The sequence below is a fragment of the Bos taurus genome, chromosome 5 (genome assembly GCF_002263795.3).
Source record: "Bos taurus isolate L1 Dominette 01449 registration number 42190680 breed Hereford chromosome 5, ARS-UCD2.0, whole genome shotgun sequence".
Lineage (NCBI taxonomy): Eukaryota > Metazoa > Chordata > Mammalia > Artiodactyla > Bovidae > Bos > Bos taurus.
Genome location: NC_037332.1, coordinates 57,825,818 through 57,850,558, shown reverse-complemented (window position 1 = coordinate 57,850,558; position 24,741 = coordinate 57,825,818). Strand labels below are relative to the sequence as shown.

The following is a 24,741-nucleotide window of genomic DNA, read 5'->3' as shown; positions in this document are numbered from 1 at the left end:
AAAGATGGGTATCTCCAAGAATGCTGAAACAAGATGTGCTTGGTCGCTCAGTCGTATCTGACTTTGTGACCCCATGGACTGCAGCCTGCCAGGCTCCACTGTCCATGAGATTTTTCAGGCAAGAATATTGGAGTGGGTTGCCATTTCCTTCTCCAGGGTTCTTCCCAACCCAGGGATTGAACCTAAGTCTCCTGCGTCTCCTGCATTTCAGGCAGATTCTTTACCCACTGAGCCAATGCGGAAGCCCTGAAACAAGACAGAAAACCAAATTTTACCTCTTAAGAAATCAGACATTTAAATGTGATCGTAAAATAAAAGAACGCCTCAGAAGCCTTGCCACACAAAAGATAAATTTGAAGACCCTTTTAAAAGACATACTCAAATGCTTGTGTCATTAAGCAAATTAGAAGGCAGTAAACTAAAATAAATGGTGAAGACAATAAACAAAATATTAATCATACTATAGTCTGCTACTTTATTAAGAATATAAATTTTACTTTCATGTACTCTGGTAATTATGAAATGAAAGGAAAGAAATGGTAATTAAGGGTAAGGCTTAAAAATAGCACTTTGGAAGTTTCCTGGTGGTCCAATGGCTAAGACTCTGCTTTCCCAATGCAGAGGTCTCGGGTTCAAATCCTGATCAGGGAACTAGATCCTCTATGCCTCAACTAAAGATCAAAGATCCCACGTGCCATAAACTAAGGCCCGGCACAGCCAAATAAATAAATAGTACTTTGGTCCTACAAAAAAATTTAGATGCTACTATCAAAGTTTCAGAAATGTGTTCAAAACTAAGACATATTAATCAAAATACAAAATGCCATTCATATCTATTTTTATTCTAAAGCAGTTGTTGCTTGAATGTAATTTATGAAATGGAGTGGGAAAAAAGTGCTATTTTGGTGATATGTTTCTTTTGAACTGGGGGGGTGGGGCTTCCTTTGTGGCTCAGCTGGTGAAGAATCCACCTGCAATGAGGGAGACCTGGGTTCCATCCCTGGGTTGGAAAGATCCCCTGGAGAAAGAAAAGGCTACCCACTCCAGTATTCTGGCCTGGAGAATCTCATGAACTGTACAGTCCATGGGATCACAAAAAGTCGGACACAACTGAGGGACTTTCACTATCCTCTAGAACTGAATATTTCCTTCCTTGTATTGCAAAGTAAATGCCTGAACTTCATTTATCACGATGAATAAATGATAAATACCTCCCTCTACCAAAGAAAGGAAAAAAAGACTAACTTACTTCATTGGAGAGCAGTCTGTAAAATTAATTGATTTTCTTGAGCACTTTTGCTTTCATTTATATTTGTTTATCATATGCACCAACCACTTGAGAGGTCATACACTCAGGTTATGCACTCATCTCATTACCATTTTCCAAATGGTGGGAGTTGCTTATTGGGAACATCCCGTATAAATAGTAGAAATATTTCACCTATTTAAAACATTTAGTTCCAAAGACGAATGTCAGCTATAAACACTTGAGTATGTAAAATGTCCAACACATATTTTGATTACCAGCTGATTACTGGGTGGCCTTGTGTGAAAAGGTGCACAAATGTCAACTGCAGATGGTCCAAAATCCTGACAAAATGACAGTTAATTTCAAGGATCCCAGTTGTGGGGCTGTTGTAGACTGATCAGCCACTGTCACATCACTTCTACTACACTCTCATCACAGATTATAGACTAGCAGAGTTATAAACCCAGCCAAGCCAAAACAGAGAAAAGAAACCTTTTGTGCCCTGATGGAGAGGCTGACATTAAATAATGTGAAGCAATCTTTAATCCATCACAGCCATGAATCTGAAAATGCCTCTAAGGGCAGAAGTAGCTGCATACAATCAACTGCCTCTTCAACAGTTCCACCATTTGCAGAATCTTGTTTCAGCAGCAACCTGAGTACGTTAAGCCAATGGTTTTTGTGTTGTATTTTGGCTTTTCTAGTTGTTCTTTGAGCAGTTACTCTTCAAAGGCTATACTGCAACATATTGACAAGTCTGGTCTGAGGAAGAAGAGAGCTTTTCATTTCCTGAAAATTCACATATTTCCCTCTTGAAAAGGGAAGACTCCTCAAAACAGAATGTATAGCAAAAATGGGAAAGAAGTGATAAATACCAAAAGTGACACACAAGTCTCATGACAGATGCATATTTGAAATGACTAAGAAGAATTGGCTGAATTCCAAATTAAGAAGAGAGAGGTTTTAGCAGTTTCAGAGAAGAAGAGAAACGTTCATGCCCTTATGCTGGGTCCTTCAGCATTCTTTCTTCTCAATTCTGTTTCATGCCTATCAAAATGTGTCATTCTCATGACTTCAATTTCCATCTATATTCTCATGACATAGCTTTGATTTTCTTTTTTTTTTTTTTCTTTTTTTCTGGCAAGGCTCTATTAGGGACCCTGCTGCAGCAGGGGGAGTGAGAGCATGATTTGATTGAATTCCCAGTATGCTGTTCTACTACTTCTTTGAATGAAATACAAATATTTTAAGAATGTCATAGAAAGAGCACTTCACTTGTTTATTTCCCATGGGATAAATGAGAAATTTATTTCTCAGAGGCAACAATATAGTGAGCAGAGAAACTCCCTTATTAATGGCCACTTCATCCTTAGCTGAAGGTTTCACGTACATAAAAATGCAACTGCCATAGATAATGGAAACTACAAGCATGTGGGAAGAAACATGGAAAAAGGCTTTTTTCCTTTCCTGGGCAGAAGATAAACTTAGAATCATCCAATGATACATATGTAGGACAGAACTACACACACAAGGGTCACTATAAAGGTCAACACAGCACAGAATAAAACCAGCTGCTCTAAGAACCATGTATCAGAACATAAATTCTTCAGTGTTGGAGAAGCATCACAGAGAAAATGGTCAATAACAGAGTCACAGAATTCCAGGTAGGGACTCAGGCCAAGGGGTAGAGGGATAATCAAGAAGCCAGATACCCAACAGAGGATAAGACTTCCAAGACTCTACTCTCATGATGGTCATATAATGCAGAGGTTTGCAGATGGCACATAGTGGTCATAGGACATCACAGCCAAGAGAAAAAAAATCTGTAGCCCCAAAGAGGACAATAAAAGAGATCTGGCTGAAGTAGGCATTGGTGGTAATGGTTTTGTTCCCACTTGATATGATGTAGAGGTATTTGGGCACACAGCCCATTGTGAATGAGATTTCTAAGTAAAAGAAATTTTGAAGAACAAAATACATAGCTGTTTTAAAACAAGAATCCACAAAGATGAGAGAAATTATGGTCAGATTCCCAATGACACTAAACATATATGTTACCAACAGGAAGATAGAAACCAAAATCTCTAGTTGTAGGTCATTTGTCAAACCCAGTATGATAAATATTGTTATTGCTAAATGGTTTCTCATCACTGACTCTGTATATTGCCCATTCTTCAGATTAAAAACACAGAAATTGGATATGAAGAACAATTTCAAAATATCACAGGATCAAAATAACTACAAATAACAATTAAACCAATCACATGCACTTCCTTCTATAACCTGATAATTCATCTTTCATGATATGATGACCCCAAACTCCACTGAATGGATGACAGAAGAGCTGATACACCACATGGAAGCTAGCAGCATTTTTTGTGGCTTCAAACATATCTCTGTCATCTACTATATGAGCAACATTGGGAAGGTCACTTAAACAATCAGTGCTCCCAATTTTCCTCCTTAATAAGATGAGTTTAACAATAATACTACATTGTAGCCTTATTGTGAGAATTAAATCAGATAAGGCATAACAATCTTACGGTGATACATAGGAGATGATAAGCACTGTATAAGTGGAATGGGAAAACTGGTCAACCACTTGTAAAAGAATGAAACTAGAGCACTTTCTAACACCATACACAAAAATAAACTCAAAAAGGATTAAAGATCTAAATGAAAGACCAGAAACTATAAAACTCCTAGAGGAGAACATAGGCAAAACACTCTCCAACATACATCACAGCAGAATCCTCTATGACCCACCTCCCAGAATATTGGAAATAAAAGCAAAAGTAAACAAATGGACCTAATTACACTTAAAAGCTTCTGCACATCAAAGGAAACTATATTCAAGGTGAAAAGACAGCCTTCGGAATGGGAGAAAATAATAGCAAATGAAGCAACAGACAAACAACTAATCTCAAAAATATACAAGCAACTCCTACAGCTCAACTCCAGAAAAATAAATGACCCAATCAAAACATGGGCCAAAGAACTAAATAGACATTTCTCCAAAGAAGACATACACATGACTAACAAACACATGAAAAGATGCTCAACATCACTCATTATCAAAGAAATGCAAATCAAAACCACAATGAGGAACCATTTCACACCAGTCAGAATGGCTGCAATCCAAAAGTCTTCAAGCAATAAAATGCTGGAGAGGGTGTGGAGAAAAGGGAACCCTCTTACACTTTTGGTGGGAATGCAAACTAGTACAGCCACTGTGGAGAACAGTGTGGAGATTCCTTAAAAAACTGGAAATAGAACTGCCTAATGACCCAGAAATCCCACTGCTGGGCATACACACTGAGGAAACCAGAATTGAAAGAGACATGTGTACCCCAATGCTCATCGCAGCACTGTTTATAATAGCCAGGACATGGAAGCAACACAGATGTCCATCAGCAGAGAAATGGATAAGAAAGCTGTGGTACATATACACAATGGAGTATTACTCAGCCATTAAAAAGAATACATTTGAATCAGTTCTAATGAGGTGGATGAAACTGGAGCCTATTATACAGAGTGAAGTAAGCCAGAAAGAAAAACACCAATACAGTATACTAACACATATATATGTAATTTGGAAAGATGGTAACAATAACCCTGTATACGAAATAGCAAAAGAGACACAGATGTATAGAACAGTCTTTTGGACTCTGTGGGAGAGGGAGAGGGTGGGATGATTTGGGAGAATGGCATCAAAACATGTATAATATCATATATGAAATGAGTCACCAGTTCAGGTTCGATGCATGATACTGGATGCTTGGGGCTGGTGCAATGGGACGACCCAGAGGGATGGTATGGGGAGGGAGGAAGGAAGAGGGTTCAGGATGGGGAACACGTGTATACCTGTGGTGGATTCATGTTGATATATGGCAAAACCAATACAATATTGTAAAGTTAAAAAATAAAATAAAAATTAAGCCTTTACTCCATGCATTACTAGATTCATTACTTAACATTGGTACTATAATCTTAACAAGTTACATGTTTATTAATTAAGTTCACCAGTGAATATACATGCAAAACTCAGCCTTCACAAGAAATCAAAAATGCCTTTAGCTTTTCAGGTAGATTTGTTCCATCAGTATTTTCTTCCACACCTCAGGATTAATTTCATGAACATACAAATTTTTTATGGTTTTCCACATACAATTTTTATCATATATTTATCATACATTTCTATCATAATGTTTCATATAGTTTCACAGAGATTTGCTACTTAGAAACATGTTAATTTAGACATTCAGAAACAAAAACAATTTCAGTCAAGAAAGATGGGAGGAAGGAGGTAAAACTGAAAGCAATTTGAAAAAAAATTAACCCATTTCTATCTCAAATAAATACCTTAACTGTTACAATCACAGAGAAGAAAAAGAACTAATCCAAATTTATCAACATTTTGTTTTGGAGGAAGAATAAAACTGAGATTATGCCTTCAAATTTATGTTGTTATTCACTTAAAATAGACTGTTACAAATGTAAGTTTTTTTTTATAAGTATTAGGGTAAACACAAAGCAAAAACCTGTAATAGATACACAAAAGAGAAAGAGAAAGAAATCTAAGTATATCGCTACAGAAAATCATCCAGTCACAAAGGGAGGGAACAAGAGAAGACAAAAGGAAAAAAGAATTTCAAAACAGAAGGAAACATATAACAAAATGGTAATACTAAGTTGATACTTATCAACAACTGCTTTGACTGTCAGCAGACATTTCTCCAATTAAAAAACAGTCAAAAAACAAAATAAAACAAACAAAATAGAGTGGTATATCACCTATACCTCAATTTAAAAAATAAAGAGGCTGAATACATCTTAAAAACAAAAAGCCCTAATTGTATGTATGAGGCCTACAAAACTTTCACTTCATTTTTAAGGTCAGCCTGGAAGTATTAGAGGATGATATTTCATTAAAATGGAAATCAAATGAAAGGAGAGGTATCTACACTTACATCAAACAGACATTAATAAAAAGTCTGCAATAAGAGATAGATGTTTATATATCGATAACAAAGTAAATCAAATAAAAGAATATAACATTTGTAAATATTTATGAACCCAACGTGGGACCCAACAAATAACAGACCTAAAGGGAGAAATAGACAGCAATACAATAATAGTAGGAGATTTTAATTCCCCACAATCAATCATGGATGGATAGATCATCATGACAGAAAATCAATACTGAAACATTAAACTGAAACTACACATTAGACCAGATGGACTTAATATTTACTGAAGCTTCCATCCCAAAGGGGCAGAATACACATTGTTTTCAAGCAAAACTAGAATATTCTTTAGGAAAGGTCATATGTTAGGCCACAATTATTAATAAACTTCAGCACATTGAAATCATATCAAATATATTTTCCAACCACAATGAAATACGGAAAAAATGTGAAGTGGTAAACTTGACTAAATTTATGGCAATCATTTTATAATATCAAATATGCAAAATATCATCACTACATTATATACCTAAAACTAATACAATGTTATATGTCAATTATATCTCAATAAAACTGAGATAAGAGAGAGCGAGAAATTACTTAACCATACATCTTCAGTCTCAGTCTGAAAGGAGGGCAGGAAGAATTGTAAATAAATTCTGAACTATTTTTAGTAAAAAAAGTTCTAAGTTTGAGATTCTGGTGGTAAAATCAAACTTTTGGGAAAAGTTAGGCTGACATTATTTTATATCTATTATAGGAATAAGCAAATAAATACACATTGATTGTCAGAGTTGGACATCAGTCTTTTAGAATCACTTAAGACTGAATCAGGCAAAAAACATCAATAAATGCAAACTTGAGGGGAAATTTTTGTTGAGAAGTAGAATACTTGCATGGTCATAAGGTATATTCCCATAGACTGCTTATTAGTTAAGGGAACTGTTATGATTATACAATGGAAAAGGCAAATAGGAATCAGACAGAGTGATCAGAAGTGTCTCCTTGAGAACAATAAAATACCATGGGTGTAGTACTCTAATGGTGATAGACAAGTGATGGCGATGGACAGAGAAGCCTGGCATGCTGCAGTCCATGGGGTCACAAAGAGTCGGACACAACTGAGCGACTAAACTGAACTGATAGTACTCTGCTGCTGCTGCTGCTGCTGCTGCTGCTGCTGCTGCATCGCATCAGTCGTGTCCGACCCTGTGCGACCCCATAGACGGCAGCCCACCAAGGCTCCTCTGTCCCTGGGATTCTCCAGGCAAGAATACTGGAGTGGGTTGCCATTTCCTTCTCCAATGCAGGAAAGTGAAAAGTGAAAGTGAAGTCGTTCAGTCGTGTCCGACTCTTAGCGACCCCATGGACTGTAGCCTATCAGGCTCCTCCGTCCGTGGGATTCTCCAGGCAAAAGTACTGGAGTGGGTCGCCATTGCCTTCTCCGGTAGTACTCTGGCCGAGGATAAATAATCTGAATATAACTATGAAGGATCATCAGAGAAAAGCAAACTGAGGAAATTCTATTGAAAAAAGGAGGTGAGGAGAGACTGCTTTCTACAAAAATGTACATCTTTAAAATATATACACACATGATGCACCAAATATAAGCAGCCAATCATGACAACTAAATCCAATATTTTATCTAATGCGGATACTAGGTAAAAGGGAACAAAAAATTATAATATTGGGTTAGTGCAAAATGGAAATATGGGTGATGAATTAGGTAAAATTATTTTATCTAAGTGTTAAATTCCTTGAACTTTCTATGACTTTGCAAGTAAATCTCTCAATTCTTTGGACTTACACAGTAAATTGTCTAGGGATGCAGTAGTAAAGGGCAATGATTAAAATATTTTTCCTGCACATATATCATGAAAAAATTATTATGAAGAGAAAAAGCAAAAGTGTTAGGCACTCAGTCATGTCCAACTCTTTGTATCCCCATGGACTGTAGGCCACCAGACTCTTCTGTCCATGGGATTCTTCAGGCAAGAATACTGGAGTGGATTGCCATTCCCTTCTCCAGGGGATCTTCCCGACCCAGGGATTGAACCTGGGTCACCCACACTACAGGCAGATTCTTTACCATCTGAGCCATCAGGGAAGAGAATTATGAAGAAAATTAGACAGCAAATAGCAAAGTAAATGGGGAAAATATTAACAATGGGTACACCTAGATATTCACATATTCTTGACATAAGTGCCAATTTTGTAAGTTTTCTGTAAATTTAAAATAATTTACATGTAAGAAGTTAAAGAAAAACCCTCATACTACCTTACTGCCTATCTATCGCTCCATATTTTTCTTTTTTGTGTGTGTGTGTGTGGGTTTTTTTTTTTTTTATGAAATGTTAATTTAAATGAAGCTTTTTTTTTTAATTTTAAACTTCACATAATTGTATTAGTTTTGCCAACTATCAAAATGAATCCACCACAGGTATACATGTGTTCCCCATCCTGAACCCTCCTCCCTCCTCCCTCCCCATACCATCCTTCTGGGTCGTCCCAGTGCACTAGCTCCAAGCATCCAGTATGGTGCATCAAACCTGGACTGGCATCTCGTTTCATACATGATATTTTACATGTTTCAATGCCATTCTCCCAAATCTTCCCACCCTCTCTCTTTCCCATAGAGTCCATAAGACTGTTCTATACATCAGTGTCTCTTTTGCTGTCTCGTACACCGGGTTATTGTTACCATTTTCTAAATTCCATATATATGCGTTATTATACTGTATTGGTGTTTTTCCTTCTGGCTTACTTCACTCTGTATAAAAGGCTCCATATTTTTCTTTCCTCCATTTTACAGCAAATTTCCTCCAAAGAATTTTCAGTCTGTTTTCATCTCTTTGCTGCCTACCTGCTCTTTTTTTTCTCACAGGAAGTACTTGGAGTTTTTAGAAATTAATGTTTCCTACTCCTCTATTTAGATTTTATATTCTGGTAAGAACACAAGATGAGATCTGCTCCCTTAAATTTTTAAGTATTGCTGACTATAGATGCTATATTGTACAGCACAGGTCTATTCTTTCTACATCAATCTTGCCTTCACAGTCTTATACCATCAAATATTCTTTTATCAAAAGAAACAGTCACTTCCTTGATATCAAATGCAGTAACCACTCATTAATCTTCACTTATTTCAAACTCAATTACTCTTAAACAGGTTCTCAAAAACTCTTTTTACTCCTAGCTTCTTTATTACCACACCCTTGAAATCCTTAGCTCAGTGCTCCCTCCTTCTCAGTGGAGTGGGTTGCCATTTCCTTCTCCAGGGGATCTTCCCAACCTAGGGATTGAACCTGGGTCTCCTGCATTGCAGGCAGACACTTTAACCTCTGAGCCACCAGGGGAGCCACCACTTCCCTTATACAAATTATCAAAAAATAAAGGACCATACTGCCCTCCTGTGTTTATATTACATACTGTCCCAAGGTGACCTTACTAATCACATTATTTCAGTGACATCTAATTCTTATTGATGCTCAGGTGATGATAATGATGATGGTGATGCAATAGATAGAATATATATATGAATTCCTTTTGTATGTCAAATGCCTCCTTTAACATTCACAAAATGAAATTCTTCAGTTGCCCACCCATTTTCCTCCCCTTGATCTCAGTTTTAGCAACACTGTCAACCAAGTATTCAATGTAAAACTTAAGAAATATATTTGGCTCCCTATTTTCCATCTTCCTCACACCAGTACATCAGCAAATACTGTATTTTCTACATTAAAATACATCTATAATCCAACACAGCTTACCAGTACCAGCACAGGGAGCAAAATCCCCATCTTGTCTGTCAACTGATCTTCAGTGTACCCTCTCATCCCCTCTCTAAACACTTTCCTTTGTGGAAGCTGGAGGGACATTTTTAAAAGGTAGGTTAGTCCATGTCTCTCCATATTAAAATGCAACAGTACCTTCTTATTACTCATGAGCCATCACTTCCTAACCATCTCCAATCATTCTCTCTCTGCTGCTGCTGCTGCTAAGTCGCTTCAGTCTGACTACTCCCTAATCATCTGGTTTTCTCTCTGATCCTCAAGGAAGCCCTGCTCTGAGCCATTGCACACACTGAGCCATCTTTCTAGATTATTCTTCTCCTGTCTGCAGTGCTCCTGGATGCCTCTTGTCACTGTAGGCTTGGCTCAAAGGTCACCTATTTCTAGGTCCTCCCCTGATCATCAGATTTAGTGAGGCCCGTCATCATTTAGTTACTAAAATTTGCGCCAGCTGTTTTTCATCTTCTTCCTAATAATCAACAAATTCTGAAATTATCTGTCTTCCCCTCACTTACCACCAACTATAAGTTCCACTTGGGAAAGGAACTCAAATACCTTGCACTTTCCCCTATACCCATCTCTGAGGACAGTGTCAGGCATAGAGCTTTGCATGACAACTTTTGCTGAAATACCGACTTTTATACTTGTACAAAGAGAATCATTTAAACAGACATTATAATGTAAGCAAGGAAATTACAACAGAAACTCTAAGAATATTTTTAGGAGCTATTTGGCAAAGGAAAGTCTCTCATGAGATGCTTTTTGCCAGTATCTATAAATAATATTTTATAATAATAATAATGATGATGAACATTAATGTTTTCATATTCATGCTAATGAGGAGAAAAAATAATCAAATGTTCTGGATTTATCCTCCCTGACATAACTTCCAAGCAGATAACTGATGTTTCTTTTCTTTATTTTCTAATTGGCACACAGTTGATTTACAACATCATATTAGTTTCAGGTACACAGCAAAGTGATTCAGTTATGAATATATATATATATTCTTTTTCATGTTTTATTATCATTTATTAACATTATTATGAATGTATTATGCTAAATATACTGATATAAACAAAATATGCAATTTAAATTCACTTTTCTTATTTTATTTCAGTTTTTGTAAGTACTACTACAAAGCTTTAAATTCCGAACTTGGCTCCATTTTACTCCTATTGACTAGAGTTGTTAGAAATTCCAAATCCTTTCTATTAGATGATGTTTTTAAAACCTCACAGGAACTGATTACATTGTTTCCTAATTAGCTTTTCTACTTTTAATCATTCCCACAAATATCCCTGAAGGGTATGTTCCCTACACCAAGGATATGAAGCTATCCTTTCTCCTTGTAAAGTGTTTAGATCCCACCAGGTGGAGTCCCCCAACACAGCAAGTTTGCCAAATCATGAAAAATAAAACAAGGAGACATTAACCTGGGTTTCTGAGACAGATGACATGCAGACAGGTGGTGTTGTTGCTGCCGTTCAGTCACTAAGTTGTGTCTGACTCTTTGTGACCTCATCAACTGAAGCCTGCCAGGCTCCTCTGTCCACGGGATTCTTCAGGCAAGAATACTGGAGTGGGTTGCCATGCCCTCCTCCAGGGGATCTTCCCAACCCAGGGATCAAACCCATGTCTCTGACATCTCCTGCATTGGCAGGCAGGTTCTTTACAGGAAACCCATATATATACATCTGAAATAACCAAAAGAATTATTTCTTCAGAAAACATAAAATGGAGTTATCATATGATCCTGCAATTCCACTCCTCAACATATACGCAGAGAAGACCATAATTTGAAAAGACACATGTTCCCTGATGTCCAGAGCATGACTATTTACAACAGCTAAGACAAAGGAAGCATCCCAAGTGTCCATCTACAGACACTTGGTCTAAGAAGATTATATATATATATATATATATATGAAATGGAATATAACTCAGCCATTAAAAAAAGAATGAAATACTGCTATTTGCAGCAACATGGGTGGACCTAGAGATTATTATACTAAGTGAAGTAAGCCAGACAGAGAAAAACAAATTTCAAGTAGTATCACTTACATGTGGAATCTACAAAGAAAAAAAAAAAAATACAAATGAACTTATATACAAAACAGAAATAGAAGGTCCTTAGGAGTTCCTGAACCTTTGATATGGCTCTATATTCTCTCATCATCTTCTCTGATGATGAAGGAACTTCACCAGGTGTGGGCTGGTAGCAATCTGAGGCCAGCAGGGACTGAGAATGGGCTGCCTGATGGCAGCGGGCTGAGAGTTGTGTGGCAGGAAAGCAAACAAAATAGCAGTCAGGGAGATGGGGAGCGAGGGGATCCTCCAGAGCTATCTTTAGGACTTCTAGAGGAAGCATTTGTGCACTGAGGAGATGGCTGAGTAATCATTTGCTTGAGTTATTTTATGACAGGAGTCCTAATAGGGAACACGGAACTAACAAGGCACCACACACCAGAAGAGTTCAGGAAAGGTCAAAAGGAGATACCATGTGTCCTGCCACCTCCCAGAATCCTCCTTGCTGGAATACATCTTGGCTAAACAATAAGTGTGCCACCAGGAAGGACCCTGAGTCAGAATGATGGGCCAAAGATAACCCAGAAACTAATCCCACCTCCATAAAACTCGAGACTGCAAGCCACATGGAAGAGCAGTCCTCCTGGGTTCCTCTACCCTCCTACTCTCCACCTGAGCACCCTTCCCAGTAAAGTCTCTTGCTTTGCAAGTACATGTGTCTCCTCAGATAATTCATTTCCGAGTGTTAGACAAGGCCCTGGAAATAATCCCCCTTCCTGCAACACTTCTCTTTCCCCATTCCCTCACTCCCTAATTAGTAACTTCTCAAGTCTGCTCTTTGGAGCTCAGTGAAGCTCTAGGAGATCAAGGCCTTTTTCTACAAACAAGAAACATGGAACACAGAAAGGCTTTGACCCTGGAGTTCCCCCTTGGGGTCCTGCTTGTCCCCTTTTCATTGCTACTCTTCAATCCCAAAGTGAACAAGGGTGAGAAAAGAAAGGAAATAAAGTTTTGGATAGAGAGTTGAATCATTAACTTGGCAAGGGAACTCAGTTTTAGGGGGACACAGTTTCAGATCTCACTTGAGTCTGTCATTGAGCTGTAATCAGACAATATGTTGGGTTGGAATGACATGAGGCTTGCAGTGGACTCTTTATTTAAAATAGCATCTTCAGTCAAGTGTCTGACACCGCAGCTGAGAGGCCTGGAAGAGATGGGCTGCCCAGGCATTTTTTATGGTCTTTCCATGAGGCTAGCTTAGGTTTCCTCACTGCTTGGCAAGACTAAGGTTTTCAGACTTTTCATTTGGCACCTGGATCCCCCCCAGGGAGGGTGTTCCCAAAAAAGAAGGTAGAAGTTGCAAAGCTTCTTATCTCTTAAGTCATACAACTTCACTTCTACCACACTCTCATGATCAAAAACAGACCCAGGCAAGTTAAAGGGAAGAGGAAGTAAATTACATCTCATGAGGAGGAAATGAGGTTGAAGAATATGAAACAACCGTTAACCCACCACAGCCATGACTCTGAAAATACCTCTAAAGGTCAAAAGTAGCTGCATACATTCAGCTCACCCTTCAACAGTTCTGCCCTTTGCAAATTTCTGGACTTTCAGATCCTTACTGTTTCACCACCATCTGATGCTTTAAGCCAATGATTTTTGCTTGGTATCTGCCTTTTTTAAGTGTTCTTACACAAGTTACTAGAGGAGGAGGAAATATACCCATAAACTCTAAATACTATGTAGTCACAATTTTTATATATTGCCAAGGGGGTGGCCAGTTGTTTCTATCTTCATTTTAGTACATTCAAATAGGAAGGGATATTAAAATATTCTAAGTTATACAAATTAACATATTATTTATTGTAAAGCAACATTGACAGGCTTAAAGTTAAAATTAAGGCTGCTTACATTTCCTGAAAATTTATGTACTTCTCTTGAAAAATAAAGGCACTTCAAAACAGATTTTATTGCAAAGAGGAAAAAGCAGTGATATGTCCAGAATAGGTTACATGTGCAAAACTAATGAATTTGAGAATGTTAAGTGGAATTGCTAAATTGCAGATTGGGCAGATATAGAAAGGGTTAGCAGTTTCAGAGGATTAGAAAAATGCTCAGCTACATAATGTTAGTCCCTTCAGGATTCTTTCTTAGATGTTCTCAGTTTTCTTTAATGCTTGCCCAAATTTGTTCACTCTCATGGCACAAATTGCCATCCACATACCAATGACACATATGTTACTTTAGAGTTTCTGGTGTAATGTTCTGCTACTTTCTTGAATAAAATATTAACCTTTTAAGAATGTCATGGAAAGACCACTTTACTTGTTTATTCCTCAGGGTATAAACGAAAGGGTTCAACATAGGAGCAATAGATGTAGTCAGCAGAGAAACTCCCTTATTACGAGCCACTTCATCCTTAGCTGAAGGTTTCACATACATAAAATGCAGCTGCCATAGGTGATGGAAACCACAATCATGTGGGAAAAACACGTGGAAAAGGCTTTTTTCCTTTCCTGAGCAGAGGGTAATCTTAGAACTGTCCTAATAATGTATATGTAGGACAGAACTATGCACACAAGGGTCGCTATAAAGGTCAACACAGCACAGAATATAACCAGCTGCTCTATGAACCCTGTATCCGAACAAGCATTCTTCAGTATTGGAAAAGCATCACAGAAAAAAATGGTCAATAAAAGAGTCACAGAATTCCAGGTGGACACTCAGGCCAAGGGGTGGAAGGATAAACAAGAAGCCAGATACCCAAAAAGAGAGAATGAGGCTCCTGCAGACTCTGCTGTTCATGATGCTCATGTAGTGAAGGGGTTTGCAGATGGCCAAGTAGCGGTCATAAGACATCACAGTCAAGAGGAAAATTTCTGGAGCTCCAAAAAGGACAATAAAAAAGATTTGGCTGAAGCAGGCATTGATGGTGATCATTTTTTCCCCACTTGATATGATGTAGAGGTATGTGGGCACACAGGCCGTTGTGAATGAGATTTCTAAGAAAGAGAAATTTTGAAGAAAAAAATACATAGCTGTTTTTAAAGGAGGATCCACAAAGATGAGAGAAATTATGGTCAGATTCCCAATTACACTTAGCATATATGTGACCAACAAAAAGACAAAAATCAAAATCCCTAGTTGTGTGTCATTTGTCAAACCCAGTATGATGAATGCTGTTATTGCTGAATGGTTTCTCATCACTGACTTGGTAGCATTGTCTGATCTTCAAATGAAAGTCACAGAAATTGGATCTGAGGAACAATTTCAAAATAAGACAGGATCAAAGGATGCCTTTAAATGACAATTAAATCAGTCACATGCATTTCCTTCTATACCTTGATGATTCATCTTTCATGAAATGATGCCCTCAAAAGCCACTGAATGTACCACAGGGTAGATAAAAGCATTTTGTGTGGGCTTAATCATATCTCTGTCCTCTACTGCATGAAAAACCTTGGGAAGGACATTGAACCGATCTGTGCTCCCACTGTCTTCCTTAATAAGATGGCTTTAATGATAATACTACATCATAGTGTTATTCTGAGAGTTAAATAAGATATGCCATATAACATCCTTATAATAGTAAACAAGAGACAATAATCTTTGTATAAATGTTATTTTCTTATTTTCTGATGCCAATCTCTCATAATCTCAAAAAAAATTTTTTTAACACATTTAGTTTCTCAGGTAGCATCTCTCCCTCTCTCATTATTTTCTTCCTCATCTCTAGATTAATTTCATCAGCATAAAACTCTCTCTGGTATTCCACATATAATATTTTAAATCTTTCCCATTGGGGAGTAACATTTCTATCATAATTTTAATGTTTCCTATAGCTTTGATATGGTTTTGACATTTAGAAACACATTAATCTGAATATCCAAAAATAAAAGCAATTTATATCAAGAAAGATGAGTGGGAGAACAAAAAACTGAAAGCAGTTTGAAAAAAAATCAACCCATTTTTACCTCAAAAGATGTATAACCATACAATGACAAAGAAAAAAGACCTAACCCAAACTTATGAACATATTTTTTTGGCAGAAAGACTAAAATGGAGATCTTCATTATGCATTCAAACCTAAGTGTTATTCATCTTAAAAATATTGCTACAAAGCTATTTTTATAAGTCTCATGGAAAACAAAGCAAAACTCTCTAATACATACACAAAAGATAAAGGAATCTAAGTATATCACTACAGAAAAATCACCCAATTACAAAGGAAGAGAAGAAGAAAGAAAATAAAGAATTGCAAAACAGAAAGAAGCATTTAACAAAATGGCAATAGTAGATCCATACTTATCAACAATTACTTTAAGTGTAAATGGACATTTCTCCAATCAAAAAGCACAGAGTGGTAAATCAACTGTACTTCTATTAAAGTTTAAAAATAGAGTGGTGAATACATCCTTAAAAAGAAAAAAGCCCCAACTGTGTGAAGCCTACAAAAATTTAACTTCACTCTTATGGACATACACAGCACAAAAGTGAATGGATGCAGAACAATATTTCATGAAAGTGGAAACCAAAAGAAAGCAGGGGTATCTATACTTACATCAGACAAATAGACCTTAAGAAAAAAAAAAAAAAAAAACCTGGAATGAGAAAAAAAGAAGATGTTAAAAAGGTCAGTCCAACAAGAGGATATAACCCTTGTAGATATTTATGCACCCAACATCAGTTCAGTTCAATTCAGCCCCTCAGTTGTGTCCAACTCTTTGCTACCCCATGGACTGCAGCACGTCAGGTTTTCCTGTCCATTACCAACTCCCAGAGCTTGCTCAAACTCAGGTCCATTGGAGTCAGTGATGCCATACAACCATTTCATCCTCTGGCCCCTTCTCCTCCTGCCTTCACTCTTTCCCAGCATCAGGGTCTTTTCTAATTAGTCGGTTTTTCACTTCAGGTGGCCAAAGCATCAGAGTTTCAGCTTCAGCATCAGTCCTTCCAATGAATATTCAAGACCGATTTCCTTTAGGATTGACTGATTTGATCTCCTTGCCATCCAAGGGACTCTCAAGAGTCTTCTTCAACACATAGTTCAAAACCATCAGTTCTTTGGTGCTCAGCTCTCTTCATGGTCCAACTCTCATATCCATACACGACTACTGGAAAAACCATAGCTTTGACTAGACGGACCTTTGTCAGCAAAGTAGTGTCTCTGCTTTTTAATATGTTGTCTATGTAGGTCATAACTTTTCTTCCAAGGAGCAAGTATGTCTTAATTTCATGGCTGCAGTCACCATCTACAATGATTTTAGAGCCCAAGAAAATAAAGTCTGTCACTCTTTCCATTGTTTCCCCATCTATTTGCCATGAAGTGATGGGACTGGATGCCATGATCTTAGTTTTTTGAATGTTAAGTTTTAAGCCAGCTTTTTCACTCTCCTCTTTCATTTTCATCAAGAGGCTCTTGTATGCTTATATCTGGGGATATTTTTATGCTGTAGTATAGTATATGTGTATATGCTTCCATATATGTCTTCAGACAACTAAAATGGCTGAGAAGAAAGATACCACAGTACACTGAGCTCATGTACAGTCCATATTTGTGTCTCATTAAAATGAACCAGGACTCCCTAAAACTTTGGCCAACTAGGGCTGAATGGAGGAGGTAAAAAGTGAACATGTAACATCTTATTATGCCAGAAGATAAGGAAATCCTTAGATAATAAATGGGAGCTTGTCTCAAGGCCTACAGAAGTCAGCTTAAACATGTCTGAGAAAATGGGAGACCTTTTGAGGATCAGGATTATTAAATACAACAATGAATTATAACCCACTGAAAACTTGGAATGCACGAGTCTGTACAAATGAACAATAAATTGATCAAGTAAAAGTCGATGAAAAGGAAAAGCTCTTGCTTATAGTAGAATGCCAAGGACAAGCTGGTAGATGAGAAAGAGGGCTGGCATTGGAACAGTCTTTTGCAATCACTAAAGATGAAAGCATCATTAAGAACAAAGCTAGTTGAGGTGATGGAATTCCAGTTGAGCTATTTCAATCCTGAAAGATGATGCTGTGAAAGTGCTGCACTCAATATGCCAGCACATTTGGAAAACTCAGCAGTGGCCACAGGACTGGAAAAGGTCAGTTTTCATTCCAATCCCAAAGAAAGGCAATGCCAAAGAATGCTCTAACTACCATGCAATTGCACTCATCTCACACGCTAGTAAAGTAATGCTCAAAATTCTCCAAGCCAGACTTCAGCAATACATGAACCGTGAACTTCCAAATGTTCAAGCTGGTTTTAGAAAAGGCAGAGGAACCAGAGATCAAATTGCCAACATCCACTGGATCATGGGAAAAGCAAGAGAGTTCCAGAAAAATATCTATTTCTGCTTTATTGACTATGCCAAAGCCTTTGACTGTGTGGATCACAATAAACTGTGGGAAATTCTGAAAGAGATGGGAATACGAGACCACCTGACCTCCTTCTTGAGAAATCTGTATGCAGGTCAGGAAGCAACAGTTAGAACTGGACATGGAACAACAGACTGGTTCCAAATAGGAAAAGGAGTACATCAAGGCTGTATATTGTCACCCTGCTTATTTAACTTATATGCAGAGTACATCATGAGAAATGCTGGACTGGAGGAAACACAAGCTTGAATCAAGATTGCTGGGAGAAATATCAATAACCTCAGATATACAGATGACACCACCTTTATGGCAGAAAGTTAAGAGGAACTAAGAAGCCTCTTGATGAGAGTGAAAGAGAAGAGTGAAAAAGTTGGCTTAAAGCTCAACATTCAGAAAACTAAGATCATGGCATCCAGTCCCATCACTTCATGGCAGATAGATGGGGAAACAGTGGAAACAGTGTCAGACTTTAATTTTGGGGGCTCCAAAATCACTGCAGATGGTGATTGCAGCCATGAAATTAAAAGACACTTACTCCTTGGAAGGAAATTCTGACCAATCTAGATAGCATATTAAAAAGCAGAGATATTACTTTGCCAACAAGGGTCTGTCTAGTCAAGGCTATGGTTTTTCCAGTAGTCACGTATGGATGTGAGAGTTGGACTGTGAAGAAGGCTGAGCGCCAAAGAATTGATGCTTTTAAACTGTGGTGTTGGAGAAGACTCTTGCGAGTCCCTTGGACTCCAAGGAGATCCAACCAGTCCATCCTAAAAGGGACCAGTCCTGGGTGTTCATTGGAAGGACTGATGCTGAAGCTGAAACTCCAATACTTTGGCCACCTCATGCGAAGAGTTGATTCATTGGAAAAGACCCCTGATGCTGGGAGGGATTGGGGGCAGGAGAAGAAGGGGATGACAGAGGATGAGATGGCTGGATGGCATCACCGACTCGATGGACATGAGTCTGAGTGAACTCCGGGAGTTGGTGATGGACAGAGACACCTGGCATGCTTTGATTCATGGGCTCGCAAAGAGTCAGACACGACTGAGCTACTGAACTGAACTGAACTGAAAGATGGAAACAGGCAAACAAAAAACGCCAAGAATGGACAATCAAGGGGTGTTTTTTGTTGAGAAGCAGAATACTTTCATGGTCCTAAGGTATATTCTCAGAGACATTTAATAGCCAAGGAAACTGGAATGATTATATACTGGATAAATGGAATAATGATCAGACCTAGTGATCAGACTTGTCTCTGTGAGAATAATATAATATCATCTGTTTCATACTCTTGCCGAGGATAAATAACCTGAGCTTAACTATGATGGACCATCAGAGAAAATCAAACTGAGGAAATTCTATTAGAAAAAGATGATGAAGAGAGACTGAATTCTACGAAAATGCCTATCTTAAAAAAAAATACACATATGATGTTCCAAATAAAAGAGAATAAAGAATCATGACAAATAAATGCAATATTTTATCCAATTTGGATACTTGGCAAAAGGAAGGGGAAAATTACATTACTGTGTCAGTGACAAATGGAAATGTGGATAATGAATTAGATAAAATTATTTTATTAGTGTTAAATTTACTGAACAATACTGTGGTTTTCCAAGTAAATATCTCAATTCTTTGGACATACACAATGAATTGCTAAGGATCAGTTTAGTTCAGTCACTCAGTTGTGTCTGACTCTTTGTGACCCCATGGACTGTAGCACACCAGGCATCCCTCTCCATCACCAACTCCTGGAGCATGCTGAAATTCATGTCCATCCAGTTGGTGATGCCATCCAACCATCCCGTCCTCTGCCATCCCCTTCTCCTCCTGCCTTCAATCTTTCCCAGCATCAAGGTCTTTTCCAATGAGTCAGTTCTTTGCATCAGGTGGTCAAAGTATTGGAGCTTCAGCTTCAATATCAGTCCTTCCAATGAATATTCAGGAATGATTTCTTTTAGGATTGACTGGCTGGATCTCCTTGCTGTCCAAGGGACTGTCAAGAGTCTTCTCCAACACCACAGTTCAAAAGCATCAATTCTTCAGCCCTCAGCTTTCTTTATGGTTCAACTCTCACATCCACAAATGAATATTGTGTCTAGGGATACAGCAGAAAAATTCATCAGAAGGACTGATGCTGAAGCTGAAGCTCCAATCTTTGGCCAGCTGATGTAAAGAGTTGACTCATGAGAAAAGACCCTGATGCTGTGAAAGATTGAAGGCGGGAGGAGAACGGGACAACAGAGGATGAGATGGTTGGATGGCATCACGAACTCAATGGACATGAGTTTGAGCAAGCCTCGGGAGATGGTGAAGGACAGGGAAACCTGCCGTGCTGCAGTCCATGGGGTCACAAAGAGTCAGACACAACTGAGCTACTGAACAACAGCAACAAAGTACACTTAACATGAGATTTGCTCTCTTACATTTTTAAGTGTACCATGTCTCTAAGTGTCTCAGATGGTAAAGCATCCACCTGCAATGCGGGAGATCTGGGTTTGATCCTTGGGTAGGGAAGATCCCCAGAGAAGGGAATGGCAACCCACTCCAGTATTCTTGCCATGGAAAATCCCATGGACAGAGGAGCCTGCCAAGCCACAGCCCATGGGGTTGCAAAGAATCAGATACAACTATTCGATGAACACTTTCACTTTCACTTTCTTGCTCATTATAGGCAGTATATTGCACACAGATCTCTAGATTATATTCTTTTTGCATAACTGAAACCATACCCATCAAATAGTGACTCTCCATTTCACTAGACTTTCTTCATCAGTCTTGCCTCCACCATACTGTCCCATCAAATAGACTTTTATCAAAGGAATCAGTCACAAGGCTGGATACTACAAAACTGTTAGAGGGAAGCATAGGCAGAACTCTCTGTGACATAAACTGCACAAGACCTTTTTTGATCCATCTTCTAGAGTAATGAAAATAAAAACAAAATTGAACAGATAGGACCTAATTAAACTTAAATTTTTTTTGCACAGCAAAAGAATCCATAAACTAGATGAAAAGACAATCTCAGGATGGGAGAAAATATTTGAAAATGAAGCAACTGGCAAGAGATTAATCTCCAAAATATGTAACCAGTTCATCGGAGGTCAATATCCAAAAAATATTACCCAATCAAAAAATGAGAAGAAGCCCTAAATAATATATTAGTCCCTGTACCTGGGATTCTGCCAAGTTAATGATGCATAAGTGAAAATTACCCATATTTTCAAGCTAATGAAAGTTCATCACTCTAGAAATAATCTCAGAAATTAGTGGTTTTCTTAGTGAAATATCAAAGACAAATTTTGAAACTAGTACAAATTTTTTTCCTTTTCTACAGTAAAACATACAGAGTAAAATGTTTTATATAAATAAAACATAAATATCTTCTCCATCAGTTACGAATGGAAAGTTACTCAACTAATAAAATACTCAGTTCTTACCTTTCACATTCTTCATTGTTTTGTCTGGAAGCTGGACATCTGATGACAGAAGTGAATCTCCATTTGAAAAAATACATTCCAGTAGGAGAAGGCAATGGCACCCCACTCCAATACTCTTGCCTGGAGAATCCCATGGATGGAGGAGCCTGGTGGGCTGCAGTCCATGGGGTCTTGAAGAGTCAGACACAACTGAGCGACTTCACTTTCACTTTTAACTTTCATGCACTGGAGAAGGAAATGTCAACCCACTCCAGTGTTCTTGCCTGGAGAATCCCAGGGATGGTGGAGCCTGGTGGGCTGCCGTCTATGGGGTCGCACAGAGTCGGACACAACTGAAGCGACTTAGCCGCAGCAGGAGGAGCATCTAAATGCATTACTAACCCCTTGCTGTTAGAAACACATACACACTTATTGCTAGTATATATTGGCTTCTAAAATACAACATAGACTATCTTATTTTTAAATTAAGAAACATTTCTCTGCACACTGAGGAACTGAAAGATAAAAAATTCAAAACAAAGAGAAATTGAGATGCTTTCAAGCACACAGATTTTTACATTAAAGACCTCCTTTATAACCTCCATCTGCAACAGATTCCCAGGGGGGAAAAAGGGGTGGAGTGAAGGTCCTTGAAAGACCTGATTCAAAAGTCTCTAATCTATCTAATATAATTCATTTTGTCAAAAGAATCTCAATCCAGCACCAATGGGATTAATGTCCTTTGAGAGAATAAGATGCAATAATAACAAATTCGATCCAAGCATAGAAACTAAGATACTATTTATAAATCAGAATCTATTCTTTATTATTGGTTAACAGTAATGATAAACATATTTCTTCCCATTTAGTTAAAAAGAGATGTAAACTACAATTTTATACTTCACTATGATATTTGCTGTAGGTTCTGATTTAAAGAAATCAAGAAAGTGCATATCTGCTCTTGGTTTGCTTAGATATTTTAAAAATTGTTGAACAGACACAGAATTTTACCATATGTCTTTTCTACATCTATGAATATCATCATTTCATTTTAGGTTTTGATTATTCAAATATTAAACCAAACTTGCATCTCTGGGATGAATTCATCTTGCTTGAACTACACTATACTTCTAGTGTATTACTGGCTCCATTTATTAATACTTCTTTCAGGATTTCTGCAAGTATGTTTAAGAGAGAGAGATCACTATCATTTTCTATTCTTGACATCCCTTATCAGGTTTAGCTATTGACCTAATGCTACAATGACTTGAGGATACATCTCCTCTTCTCTGGAAAGGTTGTAAGTTATCAGTTTCCTTAATGATTGTTATAACTTGCTATTTCAACCAACCGCCTGGGATGTTTTATGAAATTTCTTGACCATATTCATCCCCTTATAGATTATGACAATTTTTCTATTTTGAGATCAGTGCTAAGAGTGAGGTAAGCACTCTTAGGTAGCCCCTAAAATACCTCCCTATCATCTCTAATTCCTGTTACTCAAGCAATACCCTTTCATTAAGTGTGAGTTAAACACAGTGACTTGCAACAAAACAGAAAATATCACTTCTGACATTAGGTTATAAAAAGTATGTGGCTTTCTTCTCATTTCATTTTCTGTCAAAGCCCCCACTTTGGGTGATAACAGCTTCCATGCTGTGAGTATCCTGTAGAGAGGTCCACATGGCACAGGACTGATATCTCTGGCCAACAGCAAGTGAAGACTTTGTTGTTGTCATTGTTGCTGTTGCTGCTGTTCAGTCCCTAAGTCATGTCTGACTCTTTGCAACCCCATGAACTGCAGCACATCAGGATCCCCTGTCCTTCACTGTCTCCCAGAGTTTACTCAGACTCCTGTCCATTGAGTCAGTGATGCCACCCAACTGTCTCATCTTCTGTCACCCCCTTCTCTTTTTGCCCTCAATCTTCCCAGCATTGAGGTCTTTTCCAATGAAGACTTGTGGGCTGCCAACAGTTATATGAGGCTTTCCTGGTGGCTCAGTGGTAAAGAACCTGCCTGCAATAAAGGCGATGCAAGAGATGCAGGTTCAATCTCTGGGTCAGGAAGATCCCCTGGAGGAGGAAATAGCAACTTACCCCAGTATTCTTGCAAGGAAAATCCCATGGACAGGAGAGCCTGGCAGGCTACAGTCCATAGGGTCCCAAAGAGGCAGACATGACTGGCCGTGAGCATACACACGTGCACGTGCGCACGCACACACACACACATGCACAATAGCCATATAAGTACAGTTGGAAGCAGATCCTTTCACAATCAACCCTCGAGCTGAGACAGTCCTGGATAATACTTTGATTGCATCCCTAGAAGAGCCGTGTGAGTCCCCGGCCCCAGTTAAGCTCTGCCTAGACTCCTGACATAACAGAAACTGTGAGGTATCTGTTGTTTTAAACTGCTATGTTTGGGGTAATTTGTTACACATTACAGATAACTAATTCAAAGAATTTATCCACTCTCTAAGTATGCAAACATATTGAGATGATGTTTTCCATGATATCCTCTTGTTATATTCTAAGAATTCCATCTATGTTAATATCCACATTTTTCATAGTAGTTTTCTGTTGTGAAAGAAATGGATTTAATCTCCAAAAATGAACAGATTTCAGAACCTGGACTGATAGAACTGAGAATGAATCTTGACAATGTTGAATTTGGAGAGAAGTGCACATTTTAAGGCTGCATAAGGATAACTTTTTTGATATCAAAGAGGAATTCAGGATCTAATATTTTGACTTTGACACCTGGACATGTTAAGATATTGCTGGCATGACTCTCTGAATGTGTCAAATAATGAACTTAGGTTTTAAAGGTAGAGATGCTGAAACTGCCATGTCAGAATAAGGAATAAAGATTCAAGGAAACCAAAAGATGGGATGCAGAAATAAAAGAATTTATTATC

At 38.0% G+C, this 24,741-nt stretch overlaps 1 long non-coding RNA gene and 2 pseudogenes across 2 annotated transcripts in view; all 3 read right to left on the bottom strand.

The window, feature by feature from the left end:
* The window catches only part of LOC132345396 (uncharacterized), an 88,086-nt gene extending 76,581 nt beyond the window's left edge, over positions 1-11,505 (bottom strand). The window contains exons 1-2 of one of the 2 annotated variants that reach the window (XR_009494743.1): positions 11,444-11,505; positions 9,987-10,082 (exon numbers count right to left, since the gene is read on the bottom strand). This is a non-coding gene — a long non-coding RNA (uncharacterized lncRNA). The remainder of the gene's footprint in view (positions 1-9,986; positions 10,083-11,443) is intronic. The other variant, XR_009494742.1, reaches the window with a different exon arrangement.
* Positions 2,468-3,397, bottom strand: OR6C374P (olfactory receptor family 6 subfamily C member 374, pseudogene; annotated as a pseudogene).
* Positions 14,304-15,239, bottom strand: OR6C284P (olfactory receptor family 6 subfamily C member 284, pseudogene; annotated as a pseudogene).